The following is an 18,120-nucleotide window of genomic DNA, read 5'->3' as shown; positions in this document are numbered from 1 at the left end:
GCCTTCATGAGTGTTGTTTACGTGACATCATCACTCAATGGCCACCCCACTGGGGTCAGACGTCTTTACATCCGCCTTGCTGAGGGACAGACGCTACGTGAACTACAGGAGGCCACAACCTGTACCTTTCGTCTGGTTCCTACCCTTTAACCTATTTGGCATTGTTGAGCCTACCGGAAGTAATCATCATTGCTCCCGTGACAACAACTTTAGGGGTCCTCAGGGGGCACCAGCCCTTCCACCACGCCAAGGTTGTATTCCGTGGGGAGGATGAAAATGATATGACTAAAATTATCAAGTACATTTGGGCATTTTCACCAATTCGAAAATTTGTTTAAGATATGCGTAAACCATGAAAGACTTTTAAGTTCCCAAATTAGAAAGTATTATTGTTATCAATCGCGTACTCAAGAAAACGCTTCTCGGACTTGAATTCCGAACGGAAGAATCAAAGTGAAGGCGATAATACAGTGTGATACCTAACCGAAATATATTTGTATAAAATCTGAAAAACCCAGTGACTACTAAATGTTGTTTTATTGGCTCATTTTCCGGCATTTTTCGAGCTTCCATTCATCAGAAGCTGGGGACAGTCTAGAAGGAGTTTCACCAAAAGCTTCATTTTCAGTCGCGGCTAGATGTGGGTGAGTGGCTACCAGCATAATTTATTGGTGGCATAAGACGACGAAGGACGCGTAGTTTTATTCCTCTCGTTCCGAAGTTCCGGCTTCGCCAACCCATTGTAATATCCCTTACAGTTCAATCACTTACTCGGATATCATTCCTCATCAAGAATTAATATAATAGCGATATAACAACAAAAGTCAATCATATTTATTGATTTAAAGTTTGACGTATTTTTCCATCAATTACGTATATGATTACAGAAATCGATGATTCCCTAAAATGGAAGACAAATAATGACAAGATCATGAACTGTCAAGTTTTTAGCGTTGAATATTGTCAGTGGAACCGAGAGTAAGCTACAGGAAGTAGTCAAATTTTAAGCAAGATATAATTCTATTAATAATTCACTTGTCTGCTGATATAGCGAGCCCTTTGAAAGGGAGCAAGTGCACTCTTGAAGGGTGTCCTTATTCGTTATAGGCATCAATTGGCCTTCATTTCAGTAATCACATTTCATCACCGCCGAAGAAGGGATTAATATTTGTAACCCCTATTCGACGCTATCTTGGACTTCGTGTTACTAATAATTTCAAATTACTTTTAATATACTGTTTCTTACAATTGTTATCAACGGTGTTTGTTGTCCATCTTTTTAAAAGAAACTCTATGAACGGATATATGTTTGAAATGTTACGTCGCCAACTACTATTGCGATGTATGTATGTGTGTACATATAAATTATGTGTGTATGTATATATATATATATATATATATATATATATATATATATATATACACACACACACATACAAATATATGCAACCACACACATACATTCAAACACGAAAACCCGCCATAAAGCAAACAAATATTCGCTCATATGGAAATAGATATCAGGAAAATTGATAGGAACACATAAAAAAAGAACTCAGGAGAGGGGGGGAAGGCGGAATCAAGTAGAAATATTTTATATATATATATATATATATATATATATATATATATATATATATATATATATATATATATATATATATATATATATAAACCGTAAACCATAAACACAATAATCAACCCGAAGGTCGGTTTGGTAAGTGATGGCAGAGTTCACCCAGTACTAAGCCCGATGGTGTGTGAAATTCACTCATCAGGGCAGGGGGGCCAGTTCCTTTTCCTGTGCCGATTATGGTTTCCCAGGAAGATCTGGTACCCGAACAATCACATAGCTTTATATATATATATATATATATATATATATATATATATATATATATATATATACACACACACACACACACGAGGGTCATCCGGAAAGTAGTACCCGTTCGTGAAATAAAGACACAAAAGTAAATATTAACAAACATAAAAAATTTTATTTGAAAGAGAATACTTTAAACTACTTCTCAACATAATCTCCAAGCAAATTAAGGCATTTGTCATAACGTGTGACAAGTTTCTGTATTCCTGCTGCATAGTCCTTCGCCGCCAGCTCATTGAGATACGCGAGGGACCCATCTTGCACAAATTTTTGCATAATGCAGATGGTGTTTAACAATTTCATGAACAATTGTTCGAGAAACATTGGGAAAATGCTCACAGATGTCATCAATTGTGACGCGCCGATCGTTCCTCACGAATTCGTCAACTGAGCTCACCAGTTGGTCTGTAATGACAGACGGTCTCCCCGAACGCTCATCGTCGTGTGTGTTCCCCCTCCCCATGTTGAAGTTGCGACACCACCGCCGAACAGACGACTCGTCCATTACATTGTCTCCATACACCTCCTTTAATTGGCGATGAATATCACATGGGCGAACGTTTCTTGCATTGAGGAATTTAATCACTGCCCTCACTTCACAACTGGCGGCGTTCTCAATTTTTTTAAACATTGTAAACAATCACAGAAACAACACAGGCAATGCTAGCGTCACGCAACTTGGCTCAGAGAAGGCAGACAAGCCACTGAAGCTATCTGACCTCGTCCAGCGGCTACTCGCGTCGTCAGCACTTCATGCGGCACGAACGGGTACTACTTTCCGGATGACCCTCCTGTGTGTGTGTGTGTGTGTGTGTGTGTGTGTGTGTGTATATATATATATAGGTCGCGGTAGTTCAGGGGTAGAGTGTTGGACTACTGACCGGAAGGTCCCGGGTTCAATTCCCGGGCAAGGCACTCTGGGCCCCTGCAGCTCCTATTATGTGATTTTTCGGGTACCAGATATTCCTGGGAAACCATATTTCTTATGGTTTATATATCTTTATACGTTTATCTGACATAGTTTTCACCCAATAGCCATTAGTATATGGTATCGTCGTCCAAGTCGGCCCTTCCTTTCTCGATGAAAATTTAAGTGTCTGTCCTCGATAGTAAATGGATAATGCCTTGGTTCCGTATACTCGAAAGAATTGCGACATAGCTTAAATTCTCAAATAACAGAAGGAAGGATAGATTTGTAAGGCGATCTCACGTGTTGGCGACTACAAAAGAGGAAACCCGGAGTTTTCTGACCCGTATTTTCCGGTTAGACCGTGAGCACGTAGCCCACCGGCAAACAGTCCCTCCTTGCCGACCCATTTCTCCCTCCCCGTCCCTCACTTCGCTGCGGTGTTCGTCTCTCCTTTTTTGCCATTCCATTATGAAGTTATTTCGCTGGGTGTTGACACTGCTCCACTCCTCTTGACTGTTTTGCGATGTAATTCATATCTTAACAGCACATTAAGTTATTTCATGGACTTCAGTATCAGGCGACGAAGAAGGTAACGCTAGTGAAACGCCGCTAAAAATTGGCAACCAAAACAGCTTATCCGCTGCGAAAGTTTTCAAGAACCGGTTCATTTTTTTTTAATTTTTGCTACCTAATTATAATATACTATGACTGATTAAAATAAAGGCAAAACTTTAGAGGAATTTAACACAGGAATAAAATAGCCTAAAGAAAATCGCAGGAGTAATTGTTAAACACATTGATATTGATGAATTCAGCGTTGCAATTGCTATCCATTGAAAAGTTTGGTAGAATGCACTATAACGTAAATGTATTCACCACATCCAGGATATTTAAAAGGAAACGTGTCCAAACCCACCTTTAGGGGACTAAATAATTCAATGAACTTCCATAGGCTCCTGATCCTTTAGATATTCTGAAGAATAGACGGTTCCTTTTAAGCCGAAAGAGTATTCTGCTATTAGTGTCGATGCACGAGTAATGTTTGAAAGAATATTTGAGCATTTCCCGTACGTGCCATCATTTCGATTTGAACTGATGCAAGGGAATAAGGTCAAATGTGATACTTGAATCTACTTTTCTAAATATTTGTAATCCTGGTTCTTCCACCCACTTAACTTTTTTATGGCTGACGTCCCTTGAGTGGTATTTACCGAGATTAGGCGGAATAAAATGTACGAGCCATGAAAAAGTATTGCAGGATGAGTGATTATATATTTCAAAGACAAGTGTTAATAAACATAACATAAATAAATATTAACAAGTATGTTTTTTATATGGTTATTTTGCAGTCTAATTTCATACTAGTTCATTAAACTATGCTGTATGCACGAATGAAAAATATTCTGGCAGGAGTTTCTTTTAAGAGTAATTAAATCTCATTAATGTTTCTTCCGTTTCTGCATGCTGACGATCTTAATTCACAATGTAATGAATTTTTATAATATTAGGGTCTTCTACATTATTACCGTACTTAATCATTCGGAGTATTGATGGGAATAGGATACTGGACGGTCACACTAGGTTTAAGTTTCAGTCGTTGAATTCCAGTAAACCTTTGTCTAGTGCAATTCTAGTTCAGTTTACTAGAAACATTTTCAGAAACTTACCCCTTTTAGTTTGGAATTGGAAATATATACATAATTATACCAAATTCTCATAGCTTAAACGTAGCTACACTTACATCGGTTGCATCAATATCTTCCAATCTAATTACTATTACTGTAATATTAGTTTTAAAAAGATCAGGATCGATCGATCAGGTAAAAGGGGATCGAGATGGCGCGGTGGCTATCATACTGGTTTCCCACCCAGAGGGCCCGGGTTCAAATCCCGGCGGTGTACAGAGGTACATTTTACAGAGGTGTCTCGATCCCTACTTTCGGTGCTTTGTGGAGGGCTCTTGAGTGAGTGAGTACGCCGTCCGTCGGATAGGACGTTAAGCTGCGGACCCCTTGGCGCCTTTCGTTAAGTGTAGGCTAATGCCGACGCCGGGTTTCTCTCCACCCTTCATCCTTTCCTGTCCATCCCCTATGGCGCAAATGACCTCAGCTGCCGGTCGCCTCCCCTAAATACTACTACTACTACTAAAAATATCAGTAAATTAAAAGCCATATTGTTGACTAGTCGAAATTATTGTTTATGAAGGCTAAACTTTTTAGTTAAAATACTACCTTGATCAAAAAGTTCCCGGAATTTATTCAGAAAATTAAAAATACAAGTTTATTCATCTAAATCTATATTGTCCCCTTCAAAGTAATCCCCATCGACTGCAACACACTTATGCCAGCGCTTGATCCAATCCTCGAAACATTTTTTATATTCGGTTTTCGGTATGTCCATCAGTGCTTCCTGCGATTTTTCCATTACTTCCTCTCGGCTGCTAAAACGCGTTCCCCGTAATGGTTTTTTAACTCGATTGAACAGAAAGAAGTCACAGGGAGCCAAATCAGGTGAATTCGGTGGCTGTTGGATGGTATTTGTTGCATTTTTCGTCAAAAAATTACGAATAATGATAGCACTGTGCGACGGTGCGTTATCATGGTGCAAAATCCACGAGTTTTCTGCCCACATTTCTGGTCTCTTTCGGCGAATTGCTTCACGCAAACGTCTCATAACGCCCAAATAATACTCTTTGTTTACTGTCTGGCCTTCTGGCAAAAATTCATGATGCACTACACCGTTGTAATCCATGAAAACCGTCAGCATTGCCTTCTTTTTTGACTGAAAACGACGTGGTTTTTTTGGTCTCGGCTCATTTGGTGAACGCCATTCACTTGCCTGATGTCTGGATTGCGTGTCGTACTCATAAACCCACGTCTCGTCTCCAGTAATGATCCTTTTGATGAATGTGGGATCGGATTCAGCCTCGCAAATCATGTCTTTTGCGACGTCAACACGGTCTCTTTTTTGCATGAAATTGAGGTCTTTTGGCACCAACTTTGCTGCTACACGACGGAAACCCAAATCATTAACCACAATGTCTTGGGCGGATCCATAGGCAATGTTCAAGTCCTCCGCTATTTCTCTGATGGTTAATTTGCGGTTATTGACCAACATTTCTTTTACTTTATCAATTTTTTCACCGACTTTCGATGTCGATGGTCTGCCACTGCGTTCATCATCTTCGATTGACTCACGACCACTTCTGAACCGCTCGTGCCACTGGTAAACGACCGTTTTTTTTAGAGAATCGTTGCCGAAACACTTTTCCAACATTTCCAACGTCCGTGCGCCACTAAGTCCGTTTTTTACGCAAAATTTAATACAAGTTCGTTGTTGCAAATTTAAATCCATTTCTGAAATTGTAAAAAATCGCCAAAACACACAGAGATAGATGTACTCTTGGCTACGTAACTTTTGCAAATGTCAAGTTATGACACTAAGATTTAAAGGGAATATCAACAACAGATGTACCAATTTAACAAAAAAAACAGAACTCAAATCGGAACGATGGGAGCGCCACACGGTGGTTATTCCGGGAACTTTTTGATCAAGGTAGTACAGGGTGCAACAACATAGCTTCCATTTTTCAAACGTAAAACGCTTTCAAAAAAAGAAGTTATGTTGCCGCACCTTGTACTTATTAGAAACGATAATTCAGTAAGGTCGTACCAATAATGTTTCCTGTCCCTCTTTGATAGTTACTAGGAGTCCCAATATTTTTCCCGACCCGGCGAACCGTGAAATTAATCATCGCAACTGTCATAGTTGAAATTACTCTCAGGAACTACCTGCAATCCTTTATTAGGACGTGATCAGAGGGGATTGGGGACCACTAGCATAGTCAATTGATGTGTCGGAGGTGATGATCATAGAAGCATTACCTTTTATAGACATTTCTAGCCATTACAAAAACAATTGCGCCACCTATATACAATTCAGATTGTAATTGTATTTACCAACCAGTCAGGAATCTTTAAAGTATTGTCTTTTCTTGTTTTTTTTAATCGTTCGGTTGTGAAAATTAGAGTCAAATGTTTACGGCTAGATAATGTCACTGGTCACCCATAGTCAAAATCCAAGTGATGTAATTGTTTGCATGGCCAAAATATGTGGAAGAATGCACAGCATGGCATAGGGGAAGAAACGGGTTCCCACCGCTACCTTGAATATAAGAAGTCCAAGTGCAGAAGGGCGTGCATTCTCTCGGAGTGACCTCTGCATCTGAGCTATGAAAAACCATCCATAAACGGTGTTTAAATGCGATGCTAGAATAATGTCTCAGGAATTCGAGTAGTCCTTCGCTTCCTCGCGGTTACTTAAATCTTCCTCAGCACCGCATTCATGTGCCCCGCACTTCTGAGCCCTGCGTCTCCTTCCTCCTTTGCCCGCGTCCATACTCCTCCCTCACCTCCTACCCCCATCCCACTCTCTTCCTCGACCCCCCCCCCAGCTCCGCGATCGATGGCGAATTCGGTGCGGCTGACGCTCGGTGCACGGCACGATGCTCTGATTGATTTCTAACGTGGCTCCATTTGTTCCGTCGTCACTCTCAATGAGACGAACGTCAAATTTGATCGTGTGCGTCATTCCGGTCGGAGTTTATACACAATATTAAGACTGCCCGAAATTTTAATCTAAATAATCTCCCCGTGGTGATTATGGTGCTTACCTTTCATGAAGGGGTGAGTTCCGAATTTCGTAACGGCGCTTGCATGAACAGGTATATGGGGATCCGCACGATCAATTTTACCCTCGTCGAGTAACATTAGATTAACCCAAGCAGCAATATTCATAGATCGTCAGTTTTCGTTCAAGTTTTTTCCGTCGGTCTCGGTCTTGGAGACTGATCTGTCTTACTGTTAATGGAACCAGCGCCAATGTGTGGTGATGGTAACTAGGTTTCCACATGAATTCGTTTCAAACTGATGAAATAGTAACCATTGAGCTTGTTAAAAATTGACAATGAATGTAAATTTCAAATTAATGTATTTCAGGTCTTCCATTGGTTCTCTGGTCCAGACATATTAACTGTTTTCAGTTTTTAATATCCTTATTATCTATTCCTACAGCCAGGATTACTGCTGATTTCAGTGTTTACTGTCATTTCCAAATTTTCCAGACCAAAAATCATGTTTCTCAATATCTTTCATTAAACGTTGACTTTAAAGTAGCTTGTGTTCACTGTAGCAAGTTAAATATTAAGGTTTAGTTTGAGATTTGATGCAATAGAAAAAATCCATCATTAGGAATTAAAAATATTTCACTCCATTAAATAACAGTATTAATTACGACGTGTATTTCGGCTCACTGAGCCATCGCCGATAAAATACTCGCACGAAAGGTCTTCCTCCCAATAGTGGCCCATGGAGTCAAAAAGCACGTCATAATAAATCTCTCTAATTTCAATAAACTGCGGGAGATACCACAGTTATAACTTTCAACGGAGACATCCGCTAAAGGTGCATTATAATGAAACAATTTCAGAGTGTAAAAATCATTCGCCTTGACCGGGATACGAACGAACGTATTCCGGTCAAGGCGAATGATTTTTACACTCTAAAATTGTTACAGTGTAAATCGTTCGATTTAGTGAAAAATGTCAATACTTTTAAACATTCATTATAATTGTCTTTTTCATATCTATCATCAAACTCTCTACTCTTCTCATAAATTTAGTGAACATCATAAGGATTATCCATCAAAATCTGTTGAAATAATTTGATAAGGAACGTTATCAAAGATTTCAAGAAAGAAACAATACCTTTCCTGTCCTGTTTTAAGAGTGTGTTCTTGATATTAATAGTGATTTTCATTCACTGAATCAACTGCAACCGTAATTTTGAATATTTATCATTCTAGTCGCAGTATTACTTCAAACTTATAAAACCAATCCTAGAGATGAAAGGCAAGCCTACAACTTTTAATGGGCAGGACATTTCCTAAATCATAAATGAACATGCACATCTTTTTATGCTCTAAAGATATATGACATTAAGTCATTTTCCCAAATTCAATAGATGACTTTACATGTGGATAACTCAGAACAGATAGTGAAAAGTTCAAAGCCAATCACACAATATTCTAAACTTTAATCAAATAATACTATAATTGTTTTATTCATGATGGCATGATACCATCATGAAGCACCTTCAATTACCAATTCCTGATCACACGTAGATTAGCTCAAGCAAGTCTATTTTGTGTATCGATAGTATTTAGCGAGACGAGCTTGATAAGCTGGAGAAAGTTTAAGGCTTCCTTTGTGAAGCACCGGATACATTTTGCATTGTATTCCGTCAAAAGGGTAAAAGCAAAGAACCCAGAAAAAATTTCCGAGTGATTCTTCGTAAATTCAATGACTTTTTACGGTATTCCATACACAATTAAAAATCCAGGAACGAAAGATTTTCTTGGTTTCCCAGACAGATGGCCGGCCTACCGACGTGATTGATGGATATGGAAAGGATCGCCGTAAGAATAGACAAGAGCACATTTCAGAGAGTGACTCTTGGTGTGAATCCCGAACTTCTCTTTGTTTCCTCATTTTCTACGGGATTACATCCGAGATCTTTCCTCGCGTCATCTCCAAAGCGTTTTTCGAGAGCAAAGGTTGAGGCGCGGGCACGGTTCTGCGACAAGGCAATACAACAGCGAAAGACAAATGTAGTTGTTATATCGAATTAAGTCTATACGGATAATTTTAAGGAACCAATACGTCGAAAGTATAAAATCATCATCTATAAAATGGTATTTATGGAACTGACTATATTATATATGAGCAATATGGGCTAATATTTGGATTTCCATTAAGATTTGCGTGTCACCACAACCTTTCATTTGTCCTCAATGGAGATCTACCAGTATAACATCTATCGAGTTGTAGTCTACATATTATCATATACTACTAACTTCCCCTGCCCAGCACTCACCCAGGCATTTCTTGATTACCGAGGTTCGATACTGGAAAAGTATTTTGAAATAGATTTTGTATTTCGTCAGTTAGATTCGCGAGCAATCAGCTTTAGCTAAAATAATCAGCCTGGGGGTTTTAATCATTACGGAGCGCACTGGAAAATCAGTGTGATAGGTGTTGGATGAGAATCAAGGTAGACGAAACAAATTTTACGAGGTATTCGAGAAAGAGGAATTTTTGACGGTAAATAGTAGAGCTAGAATACTAGAGTAGGGGAAGTTTACCTATCTTTGAAGCAATACAGAAATTTCCCAATGTCAAAGCAATTCGCTTTATTGGGATTCCGGTCAATACGAATGAGTTTTTTGCTGACATTCCTGCATTTAGGTGTACATTAACGAATTACTACGATATAGGAAGTATCGCGGAATTTCCCATAGTTCTTCGGATTAATATTGGAAGTGTTTTGAAATTAGGTGGTCAAAGTAGTTTGGACATCAGGAGAAAAATTGCATTAGACAAAGAAGATTTCACGGAATGACGGGAATATATGACCGGGACTTTGAGATGCGAGCGATGCTTAGAAAAGATTAGCGAAAAATTTCAATTGGCGCGTGGTTTGGTAGGACGTGGAAGCTTGCCCGTTGAAGCAAGATGATGGGCAGATAGGATTCTTTTCAGGTGTGGGTGTGCAGAAGGATGGTAAGAATAAAATGGACGGAGAGGAAGCAAGTAAACAAGTACTGGGATGGGTGGGGGAGGAGATAGCGTCGTTGAAAGAAATCCTAAAGAGTTAGAAAAGAGCAATTTTATAGGCGATGGAGTGTTAAAGATGGCAGCTATATGTGGTAGAACGAGTTAAGGGGAGGAGAAGAATCGGCGTGTTGGATGGAATGGAGGAAGGTAGAATGTATGAGGAGTTGAAGGACAGTTTATTGCAGTTTGGAGTGCTACGTTGTGTTTTGTTAGGCGAGGCTAATATATGTAGGGATGTTAAGTTTGTATTCATGCAAAACCACGGTACGGTACACTCCCCAATATAAATGCTGAAAAATCTCAATGCAACAATTTCAGAGTGTAAAAATTATTCACCTCACGGTCATGATTTTTACACTCTGAAATTGTTGCGTTGAAATGCATATTAACGGATGACTCTGTTAAAAGTTGCCGTTGCAGCATCTCCCGCAGTTTCTTTTGAATTTGCTCCAAGATTGTTTGGACTATGTTTAGCGATTTTATTGTAATTTTGATTGTAGTTTTAACAATTAGAGGGGATCAACCTTCAACGTTCATTTGATTTGGCACTCGATTCGATAAAAAAAACCTACAATGCCGATTCCTATGTGATTCCTCAGCTAAAATTATATATTTACAAATATTTAAAGCTTCGCATAAATTTTTGCAAATGGCTAGTGTTAGTTCCAACCCTCTGACAGCGCTTCCAAATACCAGTTTTCAAATATAAAGGTTTTTGTAGTGTGATATGGTAGGCACTTTGAAAATTTTAAAAAATCACCTTCTCTCGTTCAATACATAATTCAAGTTATGATTACACGCAAGAGTGATTATAAAACAATGATTGATCATTACAGGAAATAAACATGGATCATCGATTAAAGCATGGATCTAAGCTTTGATCCAAGGGTTAACTAATAATAGTTGATTTTTGCATATTTCTTCCAAAAACTCGAAGCTAAAATTCAGATTTTTATTTTACTTTTTTCTCTTTGTAATAATTCTATCACTGGCAGGCAGACTGAAAAAACCCAACTAGGAAAAAACATGTAGTAGGAAAAATACCGATACATATGCAATCGGCTAAAAACTTCTAATTGATAAGACATGCTCTCTATTTTTATTCACTCTCTAACTTTCTAAATATCTTTTGAAATAAAATTTGTAATGCTTTCTAAGAGCAAATTTTTACTGTATTTTAAACCCACGGCACGGACAATATAACGAAGAAAAATATAAGCTTCCTCACATCAGTCGGTTTCCACATATAAATAAGCACAGAATAATGGGAAGTTATATTTTATGTTGGTTCTCTTTCTCTTTGCTCGAATTCAATCATTTCCAAATGAAAAAATCTCATTTCGTATTTTTAGGGATCAGGTAAAATCCTTTATACTGCTTCTCCATTAGGTAATCATTTCGTCGTTCCCAGTTCACTTCAATGGTAGAATAACGTTACTCGGGCGTTGATCGGATTTCATCAGCAATCAATAAGGTTTAATCTCTTCAAAATGAAAGGACAGAAATAATATCAACCCTGCAGAATGACGACGAAGAGCTGCTATGAAACTCATTCAATATACCAACCTTTCATTGCAGGGCTGATCAAATATTTGACAATTATAGGCTAAAAAACTCCAAAACATAAGATACGCCGGGAAAATAATAGTTCTAGCAACCTCTACATAAATGAGACCGCTTTATGAATATTTCCATTTCACTCTTTCCTCTTTTAAGTATCCAACAAAAATAATTACATCTGCTTCTTTGACCATTTGACCTGGCACTATTTCTAAGTTTTCCATTGCACAATGAAAGAGACCTTAACCATCAAATTTTATAATGGACCATCCCAGCTATTTTATTAACTGACGGTGATCATTGGATACTATTTTATCTGCTGGAGTACTCGTACTGCGTAAATGACCTTTTCCTGTGTTGTTTTCTAATCTAATAGAGAAGACCGTGAGGCGGAAGCCAGTGGTTCACTTAAAAACTTCGAGGGTTGCCATGACCCGAAAACTTAGTGGCTGCTACGATGCGCTCCAGATGCCTCTTGGTCACTGGTTATATCGACCCTATTCGCCTTAGTGTGAACAAAGAGAGCCAAACAGGAGGATAAAGTTGAAAATGTTTAGAATTATCAGGGTTTTTTTGAGAAACAGAGAAATGGAACAAATTACTAGGTGTTAGGCAGTTTCCCTACCACATCATGAATCTTCAATCTCATTTTTTTTTGTTTCATGTAGTAAATATATTCTCTTTGTTCAAATTCAACGCTGTGTTCATTCTTTTAAATTCCTTGTTCACGAGAGGGAAGCTTTATTTTTTATTCAAAAGCCTTCACCTCCATAGCACGGGGTTGAGCAAAGCGAAACTAACCCATAAAGCATACTGCAAGTATTCGGAAATAAATCCTAAATGTATCCTGCGACACAGTATCCGTAAGAAAAGTGACTTATTTATCATACGAAGCACCTGAGGATGCATATGAGAGATAGCATTTGCCTCTAACCAATCCTATCAAGCATAAGGAATGACAGAAAAAAGTTTTGTACGAAAGTCATTGATTTGTGAGCTTCCCTTTATTTCCCACATCCCACCTTACTCAAATCCCCCTCCCTTCCCGTAACCCCTCTTAGTAAAAAGTCACCAAATCTGTTATCACGCTCCCGGAGAAAAATACCAGATTGACTTTCGAATACACGCTTACGTCTTTGAGTCCAAACCCAACTGAAGGAGACACATTCTAGCCTTTAATATGAACTCAGAGTGCTAAATTGGGACAAAGATGACAGCGGTCTTAAAATATATAGTACAAAGAGAGAATGTTACACTCTACCTAGTAACCTTAAAAGTAAACATATCATAAATGTGGAGTTTAACAAATATTCTGAATAATTACGACAATATTAAACGTAGAAATATATATTCCAACGATACGACATAGAGTTCTTATTTCTTTCTTTCCGGTATCTATCAACATTCAAAATAGGAATGAAAATCATAATATGTGAGAGTTAAGTAGTCTCCATAAGGTATGTGTCGATGTAATTTTGATCATATGACAACTTGAAACCATACATGTTATGATGAATTGATTCTAATTGCAGGGCTAAAAGCTGAGTTTGATAGTGTTCCCGAAGGATACCATTTTACGCCATAAAATTCAACAAATGCTGAGGCAAGAGTTTCGCTGGAGTTGCAGTCGGAGTCTTCTGGTGAGGTCACTTTTTACCTGAAGACTCCCACTGCAACGCCGGCGAAATGCCGTCCCAGAACTGTGGACCTACGCAAAATAAATCCCGGAAGACATGTATATTCAACTTTATCATGCTGCAGAAGTCTTCACAAGGAAAAATAGACGAAATTCAATTAGCTAATTGTGTAGATTCGGGACCCAAAATGCAGTGGACCAACAAACTATTTTTCAAATAAACAAATTTTATTATATCGACTATAGGGCAATGAAGAATATGCCACACAAAAATTGAAGGGCTACAGCATGAGTAATTGAGTGCGCACAGTTGCTCACACGAGGAGCCGTAGGTTAACATCTAATTGATTGTGGTGAGATAATAATTGATGAGGCTGAAGTCTGCAAGTTTATTTGGCTCTGATTGTTAGCACGAGTGAGAGCGATGTTTGTGCCTGGTAACCTGGCAAATGAATCAACCTGTGGAAGTAAGTAAGAATATGTAGATAGTTCGCACGCTGCATCAGCACCTCAGTGTGCTGGAAGTGAAGGCGCATAGCAGGAACCACGAATGGCGTTACATTGAAAACACTTTTTGAAGAATAATTTCAGCATATTTATTCAAATGTTTTGTCTACCAATGACAATGGGTGTAAAATAATTTTCAGTGGAGGGAAGTATGCTACAAGTGGAAGGAACTGAAGAAGTGTAAGACGTTTTTGTACTTGGTCAACATTTATGGATGATTTGGACACAAAAGGACTTAAAATCGATCACCAAAGACTTTGGTAGTGTACATTATTTATGAATTCTAAATATAAATTCTAAAGGAATGCCTTGAACCGAAATCTACTACGATTTAAATTTAGTTACTATTTGCATATATTCTTTCACATTTTTGGTTTGGCATTTACTAAAACATTATAATAAACTCCTGGAAAAATAATGCTAACAACCTTGATGTCACTTCTTAGCCTAATATCAACAAATACATTTGAAAGTGGCAAATTATCGCAACTTAAACAAATAAAATCGATATTTAGTAATATACCGCTAAAAAGTGGCAAAAATAATCCTTATGATTTCAAATAAACGTTCCTTCACGTCATAAATCACATTAAAATTTTTTTGCGGCTGCTCTGAGTACACCTTCATTACATAGCTTGTGAGTGTATTGATAGTAAACTAAAAGTATATTATGCCCTTAATCGCGAGAAATATCAGAATATTTTCATGAAATTCATGAGAATTACGAATCTACTATAACCGTTTTATCAGTTTCAAATTCTTACGTATACTCATTTTTTTGCGATTTCTTTCTGTATCATGGAATATTGCACAATCAAAATGAGAAATTTCAACTGATATTGAAGCGATTATTTGAAAATTTCCTAGGAATTTCGTATAACTAAAAGCATAAGTACTTGCAAAGCTAAAGTTTAAAGCTAATAATTATTTAATTTATAATACGATAAGTTACATAATATGCAATACCTGAGAGATTTAAAAAAGATTTAAACATCTAGCACCCAAATGCTATTCCCATGAAGGATTCTAAAAAACCTCACAAAGCTGTGCTGTTATATTTCATTTCAGCTGGCTTTAATGCATTTATATGAATAAAGAAAGCTCTTACATGCGATCGAGCAATCTATGAGCAATAAATAAAAATACAATAAATATACATATCATTTAATCCTTCATTTAATAAGTGTTCTCGTCCCTTTGTCGATGCTCAAACGATGATATTATTGGATTAAAAAACGTAATTGATGCTTCAACTAAGAGACACGCGCATTGTTCAAAGGAATAAATTGTGCTTTAGGGTGAAATTTGACTCAACAAGTGAAGCCGAAGTTCGATTCGGACCCACGACAAACAGAATCAGCTGGCAAGCAGATGGAGCCAGGAGACGGTGCATTATTCGAATACATTTATTAAACAAGATCACTAATCCAGAAGCAGGAATGCAATTTAGGTCCATTTCCGATGCGTTGGCGCGCTTCAGCTATTCCGAATGATACCAGACGACAACAAATGAAACCGCACTGAATGTGTAGCGGCAGAGTATGTGTTAGTCAGTCCCAACGCCATCGACCGGGCGGAAGCTCTCTTGGTACAGGCTCACCACAAATGATTTCCCTATAAAATATATAACGTTACGTCCTGTTGCGATTCCACGCGACTCTGGCACATATTGAGGCTCGCAATGTCCAGCATTAGCAAAGGGAACTCGCTTTGGGTGAGCGCCATGAACGAAATTTTTCGGGTGAATTTTCCAAGCTATGTCAAATCTTCAAGCTCTAGAAATGCTTGATGAGTGTTAAAATCACCTTTCCGTATAATCAAGGAGTTTCCAATTCGGGAGACTCGTTCGAGCGCAACCAAAGACTGCTTCAGTTTAATTTTAATGGTTTCTGAAGTAAATCTTAAATAACTTTTTACGAGGGTCATCCGGAAAGTAGTACCCGTTCGTGAAATAAAGACACAAAAGTAAATATTAACAAACATAAAAAATTTTATTTGAAAGAGGATACTTTAAACTACTTCTCAACATAATCTCCAAGCAAATTAAGGCATTTGTCATAACGTGTGACAAGTTTCTGTATTCCTGCTGCATAGTCCTTCGCCGCCAGCTCATTGAGATACGCGAGGGACCCATCTTGCACAAATTTTTGCATAATGCAGATGGTGTTTAACAATTTCATGAACAATTGTTCGAGAAACATTGGGAAAATGCTCATAGATGTCATCAATTGTGACGCGCCGATCGTTCCTCACGAATTCGTCAACTGAGCTCACCAGTTGGTGTGTAATGACAGACGGTCTCCCCGAACGCTCATCGTCGTGTGTGTTCCCCCTCCCCATGTTGAAGTTGCGACACCACCGCCGAACAGACGACTCGTCCATTACATTGTCTCCATACACCTCCTTTAATTGGCGATGAATATCACATGGGCGAACGTTTCTTGCATTGAGGAATTTAATCACTGCCCTCACTTCACAACTGGCGGCGTTCTCAATTTTTTTAAACATTGTAAACAATCACAGAAACAACACAGGCAATGCTAGCGTCACGCAACTTGGCTCAGAGAAGGCAGACAAGCCACTGAAGCTATCTGACCTCGTCCAGCGGCTACTCGCGTCGTCAGCACTTCATGCGGCACGAACGGGTACTACTTTCCGGATGACCCTCGTAATTGAATCCTCGAGAACCTTTTTCAATTATAAGCATTGTAAGCAGAGTGTTTATGGAAATCTGCACACTCATATTAATCAACTGATAACGTTGATAAACGTAAGTTTTCGCCGTGAGGAATTCACGATTTATCATCGCCCAAGAGTTCCAGCCCTTATGGACTCCCATGTAGTTTTTGAGCCATGGTCCTGTGATTCGATTAGAGAGCAACTTTTTTAGATTTCTTTGGTGACTTCACCCTAGTTGAAGCAAGTTAATAGAGCATTTTTATTTCCATTCTCTTTTTAAACTTTATTCCTTGGGCAAAACTGGCTCATTACGCCGAAGGAATCGATCCTGCCCCCCGCTAAAGCTGGGTATCGTAAAAGCGGCGTCAGACCACCGAGTAAACAAATCAAAGAGTACTTGTGAGTGAACCAAGTGAAACCATGATACAACAAGAAGCCAACTTGTCCGGTGTAAATAAACTCCTTCGCTAGTGGCCCCGATGGTGTTCATGTAGCAAGAAGATACTCGAAATTATTATTCCGAGAATTATTACGGATAATAATCTAAATTTAATTGAATTCATTTTCCTAATCTAATTTTCATGATCCCTTCTCCCGTAGTGCGATGGGATTATTAATGCATTTTTAACGTCATCGCGAAACCCAATGGATATAAGAAATTTAATTTTCAATTAATAAATCACCTGAATTGATCCTCGCCTTACTGTTATATATCAATGGACAGAATTGAAATGTAATTTTTCTCACGAATGATTAGGAATCTGAAAGATCACAAACGATGATGCTCTAGTATTAATTTTTATTTTAAGTAGTATTTTAAGTTTGCAGTCATTATTTTATCTAATATCTTTTCATGGCAAACCTATATTATTACTTCGCCTCACATACGTTGAGTAGCATTTTTTTTAAACTAAGATTCCAAAGAGCAGAAATTAATTTCCGGCATTTGTGGAATCAACTGGATGTAAAATCGACACAAAAAGATAAAACAAGATAACATCTGGAATAAATACGAGTTGAATGTGAAAAATAAAAAAAATTGAATAAAGGAAAGCAAAATCAAATAAGAAAATAATCTTTAGAACACACCATTTGGTGTTAGGCGCAATAGAGGCAAGAAGGCACTTTAATTACAGATGTACAAATAAGAATTGGTAGGACAATCGGCCCTATTCGAGCATTTCTTACAATTCCTTAGTAAAAATGTATATGAATAAATTTCTCCTAACTATTATCTAACCCCGAGAGAAGCGCGTTACACTTGAAAGGAT

This window comes from Hetaerina americana, unplaced genomic scaffold (genome assembly GCF_022747635.1).
Source record: "Hetaerina americana unplaced genomic scaffold, ioHetAmer1.1.p SCAF_6, whole genome shotgun sequence".
Classification (NCBI taxonomy): Eukaryota; Metazoa; Arthropoda; class Insecta; order Odonata; family Calopterygidae; genus Hetaerina; species Hetaerina americana.
The sequence above is the reverse complement of the archived record's forward strand: the minus strand, read 5'-3'. Positions refer to the sequence as shown.